Here is a 6,473-nt window from a genome sequence, read left to right as displayed (position 1 = left end):
AAAGATCTGGGCAACGGGGGAAAAAATACACCCAATGGCACCCTCACCCTGATGGCCTCCTTTGTGTGTGGCTGCATCAAGCTGTGCGTAGATCCCCGGTACGCAAACACCAAGTGTCACTACGTACTGTAAATATATGACTTACTTATGGCTGGCTGCGAGTATAAATACACTCGGCATTCGGAAGCCTTTTGGGGTGCTCCGTTATGCGTGCGCGCAGAACAAGGTCACGTGGTGCTGTGCTCCGTTGCAAAGCGGGGTCACGTGATGTTCTGTTTCACGCGGCGGAGGCGCGCGGGGACCACGTGGTCCTCCGTTTCGCAGGCAAAAGAAGGTCACGTGGGGTCGGACATCTGGGAATGCGAGGAGGCGGGGAATGGAGTCAGATCAACAGCCAATCAGAAGATAATTCTACCTCAGTGATTGTATGACGTTTTTTATTGTATAAAAAGACTGGGTCAGGGACATAACAGGGTCTTACATTTTGAACTGGCACACTTTGTAGTTTGTCAGGGACAAAGAGATTTAGACCCAGAGCTCTGAATGCTTTATCCACTTACTGTTTAAAATAAATTAAGAGTGTGAGACCGAATATCTTCTCCTATTGCTTCATTTAAAAGAACACGCAGGACTTGGCTCACACATAGAAGAAAGTAAGTTTGTAGATTGAGCCAAAGTCCAACAAATTGGTGACCCCGACGTGATGAAGACAGAGAAGTGACGGAAAGAGAGAAAAATAGAAACAACGGACAGCTGACGTTTGATGACAACAACAAGCGGCGCCGCATAAAAAAAGGTGAGCCGACGCCTGTTTATATCGAAGTTCTGCAACTGGAGATACTAAATTGATTGTTGTCATTATACTGCAAGTGTCCTTGTAATAGTAAGTGGATAAAGTATTGATATAGTACGTACAGGTTTAAAGTCCCGTGGGGTTAGAGTCCCCACAAAAGCAACAAGGTACGTGCGGGTTTAAAGTCCCATGGGGTTAGAGTCCCCAGAAAAGCAACAAAGTTTAATACGTACAGGTTTAAAGTCCCTTGGGGTTAGAGTCCCCATAAAAGCAACATGGTACGTAAGTGTGAGGAGGTTTAAAGTCCATTGAGCAGGATCTCATAAAAGCAACGCTCACAAATTGTGGTGTATGATTGTGTTGTATGTTTTAAAACTTACATTGGGGACTGTACGGAGGGTGTCAGAAAAGCCAGTAGCGTTTTGAAGACAGAGACGGTGGTGTTTCAGTGAGAGAGAGTCGGTAGTGGAAACCTAACGGTGACAACGAAACTGCTGATAAACCTCGCTGAAATAGTCCGTTGTTCGGGTGTACTCCATCCAAACTGACTACCCACCGGATTTGTCTCTGATTGGGTTGGTTGCTCGGTTATATTTATATCCAAACCAACTGACTGAATAAAAATAAAAATACATAAAATGGAAGGGGAGTTTGATAAAGAGTGTGAAGAATACGGAGGATGTTATTCCGATTTAATGTTGCCCGTAAAACAGCAGTGGGGTAAAGCCAGAAGTCAATTAGTCAGTGGGCTTGCAAAGAACAAACAAAAAACAATGATGGAGAAATATGATAAGATTTGGGAGGAATTACAGAAACAGGGCAAAGTCCCTAAAGATGAGGAGAGGAAGAAATTGTCACTGTTTTTAGGAAAAGCAGAAGAGCAAGCTAAATTAGAAGTAGAAGGACACATGAAGGGAAAGAAAGGGTCAATATTAGTTAGAAGAAAGTGGACAAAAGAAGGCGGGGAGAATGAAGAGAGGAGGATTCATTTGCATAACATGACGTTGGCCTGTATGGCGGTAGAAACATTACAAAAGAAAGTAGGTGGTACCTCTACAATAGAACTGACAAAGGAGACAGAAAATGCAGGACCATCCGCACCATTATATCCTAAATTGCCTGTGGTACAATCACCGCCTCCATATCCTGTAATGCAAATGCCACTTATGTCTGTTCAAGAAGGGGTGTTAGATGTGCAAGAAGTAGGAACAAGCGGAAGCTGTAGAAGAAAGTATCAGAAAAGTAGAAAAACTAACACTAGAAGCTGAACAGAAAGTTAAGGAAGTGAAGTAAGCAAGCACGGTGATAATGACGTACAGTAGAAACAAAGAACAGCCAAAACAGGGGAGATATTTAGCAGTGCAGGAGCCAGATGCTTATTCGACACCGTATAGTTTTGAGAATAAAAAGAGGTGAAGATTACATGATTCAGGTCAGTTTTTGGATGATGGGTTCTCAGACAGAAGAAGGAGAGATTTGAGGGAAGAACGGGATAGAGAGAAATTGGATGGGGAGGAGTCTAAAAGTAGTACAGACTTTGAGGACGAAGGATCCCTGACAGACGATGATCCAAACACCTACCCAGTCACTTTTTAAGGCTCACTCACAATGCATACCGAACATGGCCCTCCAATGAAGTCCCTACCTGAACCAAGTTACAACCTGCATCAAAGAGACACATTACGACAACCGATAAAGTATCAGCACCACCAAATGCCATTAATTTACAGAGGCTCTTATCTGGGGGATATTTATCAGCCCTTCACATATACTGATATGAATTGCATCCTGGATAAAATGCCCCCATCCATGGAGGGAGGTGGGCCTTGAATGACTAAATTTTGCCAATATACACTAGGGCACAAGTTAGCTATGGGTAATTGGAGAGCATTGTTGGGCAAGCAATTGAATATGTGGGAAATACAGCAGATTGAAGTGTCTGCGGGGACCAACTTATTACCTGATTCGGACCCGTTTACGCAGTATGCCACCTGTGTGGGAAGGAAATGAGGGAGAGATTCCCGATTCCACCGGGAGCGATGCACTCACTCACCTTCACAATGAAGGAGGGTGAGGATATGTCTGCCTTTTTGGCTAGGTGTAAGGTCACGTGGACAGATACTGCGGGGAGCCATCCAGAGTCGGGTCAGCTACAGACTACGTTATTTAGGAATGCCATTATGGCAGGGATGCCTAAGGAAGTAAAAGAGGCAATGGAGAGTAATCCTGATATCCCAGGTTGTTGTGCAGAACAGTGGGAAAAACATTTGATGCACCACATGAAACGTTACAGGACAAAACAGGATGAGGATAAACAGAGCAATGAGTCAGCTCAAGTGCAGTTGCTGAAGTTACAGCTCAATGAGGCTAGGAGGAGGGCTAATGATACAAAGAAGGCCTCCCAAAAGACGACTAATCAGATGGTTCAGCGGCCATTGCCACAAAACAACCCGCTGAGATTAGACCCAACACCTGATTGGATGCCACCCTACCCCCAATATGGGGACAGGCATATAGGTATTTCTGGAGGAATGCGTGGTAGAGGAAGGGGCCGCAGAGGATTCAGAGGTCAGCCACCCAGCACCTGTTTTGAATGTGGCCAACCCGGGCATTGGAGAAGGAATTGTCCCGTGTTGTGGGGAACCCAGGGAGGCCAGGTATTGATCCGAGGACAGTATGTCCGCGCAAGTCAGCCTCCTGTTCAACAGGCTGTTCAGCCTTACCAAGTCCCAAATGCAACTGCAGCCCAGGTGCAAGGACAGTACCCCCAAACTATGCCAGAAGGGCAGGGGTACGAATATTGACAGGGCCCGAGAACCCAGGGGCATGTGGGATTGGCAGACCCCTATATGCAAATGAGGGTCATGGACAAGAATCTGTATTTTTTTGGTTGACACGGGTGCAAGATTTTCTACCATTACTTGTGATATACCTCGGTCAAGCATGTCATCCTCTAGCGTCCAGTTAGTAGGGTTCTCGGGTAAACCAGAAAATCTGCCTTTGACATCGCTACTGATCACATCAGTGGCCGGACAGACCTTTTGTGACCAGTATATTTCATCACCTGCATGCCCTGTGAATCTGATGGGACGTGACTTGCTGGTAAGATGTGGGGTCTCGGTTCTGTGCGGGCCAGATGGACTGGTAGTGACCTTTCCAAATGGCCATTCCTTCAACTGTTCTATGACAATGATTCTCTCTGGATCCCGAATGATGTTATCACCGGACACATCACCAATGGCAGAAGGACAGTGGGCAGATATATACTGGGGACTCCTCGAACCCGAAAACGGGCAGAACAACGGCATACAGTCTTCATACAACCAATGGCGACCCTAGGTTCAGATGCTGCATCCCTGAGGTTGTTTTTCTTGGAGCAACGGAGGCTGAGGGGAAATTCTGTAGAAGTCTATAAAATTATGAGATGCATAAATAGAGTTGACAGTCAGAATCTCGTTCACAGAATTGTAGTGTCTTGAACTATGGAGCATACATTGAAGGTGAAAGTTCAAACAAGATGTGAGAGCAAGGATGTTTTCCACAGAGAGTAGTAGGTGTCTGGAACGTAATATCAGGGATGGTAATGGATGCAGATACGACAGGGGTATCTCAGGGGCTTTTAGCACCATAATCATATGGATGTGCAAGGAATGGAGGGATATGGAACAAGTGACCATCAACCAGCTGGAACTACAAGTTGCTAAATAAATGAAGACAGAGGTGAATGTATTTGCAGGAATGGTGGGCAGCAAACTCATAGAAAGTATAGGCTAGAAATCATCCAATGTAATGGTTGTTATATTGATCAGGAGATCTGTCACTGCCATGGAGACCAGGGAAAGTTCTGAAGAGACTGCATTTCCCCCTGGACAGCATCACAACGCTCACCAGGGTAGAGACAGATCAGGAAAATGTAAGCAATGATATAGCACAGGACTCGTGTCAAACTTTGTTTGGAGTTAAAACTTTCCTATGATTGTTATCCACAAATTGAAAGGTTATATTGTTTCCAATAGACAAATGTACATTCAGAATTGAAATGTGTGTAGAAGTGTAATAGGAACTGTAATTGTAAAGGTGTGCAGAAGTATTAACCATGCGCTGATTAATGTATAAAAAGTCACATGATCTGAGTGCAATTTCCCCAATTAGAGAGCATTCCACACTAAATGTTAACAATTCAGTGTGCTCAACAAAAGACTGAGTCTATCCCCCTTATTTAGAGTGATGGATGCATGGAAGTGAGTTACAGATTCAAATCTCATCGAGAGATTTATAGATAGAATAACAGATACCCTGGAGTGAATTGCAGACTGGAATCTAATCCAGGAGTTTGGGGTGGTTCATTTACAGAGTCACAGAGATATGGGAATGAATTACAAATTGGAATCGAATTGAGCTGTTCGGGGTGCTTTATACATGGAATAGCACAGACCCAAGAGTAAGTAACGGACTGGAATTTAATTGAGAGGATTTGGGGTGGCTTACCTGTAGAATGACAAATCCTCAGGAGTGAGTTACAGACTAGAATCTAATTTAGGGATTTGGGGTGGTTTATATATATGGAATAATAGATACCCAGGAGTGTGCTACAGGCTGGAATCTAATTTTGAGTTCGGGTTGGTTTATATATGGAATAACAAATATACATGAATGAGTTACAGATTGGAATCTAATTGATGAATCGGGGGGTTATTTATATAAAAGTAAAATACCCAAGTATGAGTTGCAAACTGGAAACTAACTGAGGGACTGGAGATGGTATTGGTACAGAATAACAGATACCTGGGAGCGAGTTACAAACTGGAATCTAATTGAAATGTCTGAGGTGGGTTATATGTTGAAGAACAGATACCTGAAATGAGTTGCAGATTGGAATCTGATCGAGGAGATTGAGTTGGTTTATATATATGGAATAGCAGATACTCAGGAGTAAGTTCCAGACTGGAATCTGATCGAGGAGGTTGTGTTTGTTTCAATGTGGAATAACAGATACTCAGGAGTGAGTTACAGACTAGAATTTGATCAAGGATGTTGTGTTGGATTATATATGGAATATATATGAGTGAGTTGCAGATTGGAATCTAATTGGTGTATCAAGGCGTTTATTTACATTAAAATAAAATCCAAGCATAAGTTTCAAAATGGAACCTATTGAAGGGTTTGAGGTGGGTTATGTATAGAATAACAGATTCCCGGGAAGAAGTTACAGACTGGTTTCTAATTGAGGGTTTTGGGATGGCTTGTGAATGGAAGAACAGATACCCAGGAGTGATTTACAGACCTAAATCTAATCAACAGGTTCGGTGTGGTGCATACATGGATTAACAGATACTGAGGCGTGAGTTACAGAGTGAAATCTAAGCAAGCTTTCGATGTGGTTTATATATGGAGTAACAGATGTAAGTGAGTTGGCAACAGGTTAGAATCTAATTGATTGATCGGGGTTAATTTATTTTAAAAAAACCAAGTGTGAGTTACAAACTGAGATCTAATTGAGGGGTTTGGGGGATTATGTCCGAATAATTGATACCCAGGAGTGAGGTACAGTCTGGAATCTAATCAAGGGGTTTCAGGTGGTGAACATAAACAGCCACAGATGTATGGGAGTGAGTTACAGACTGGAATCCTATCGAGGCATTTGAGGTGGGTTTGATATGTAGAATAACAGAGACCGGGA

This window comes from Chiloscyllium plagiosum, chromosome 46 (assembly GCF_004010195.1).
Source record: "Chiloscyllium plagiosum isolate BGI_BamShark_2017 chromosome 46, ASM401019v2, whole genome shotgun sequence".
Lineage (NCBI taxonomy): Eukaryota > Metazoa > Chordata > Chondrichthyes > Orectolobiformes > Hemiscylliidae > Chiloscyllium > Chiloscyllium plagiosum.
This window is presented reverse-complemented; position numbering follows the sequence as displayed.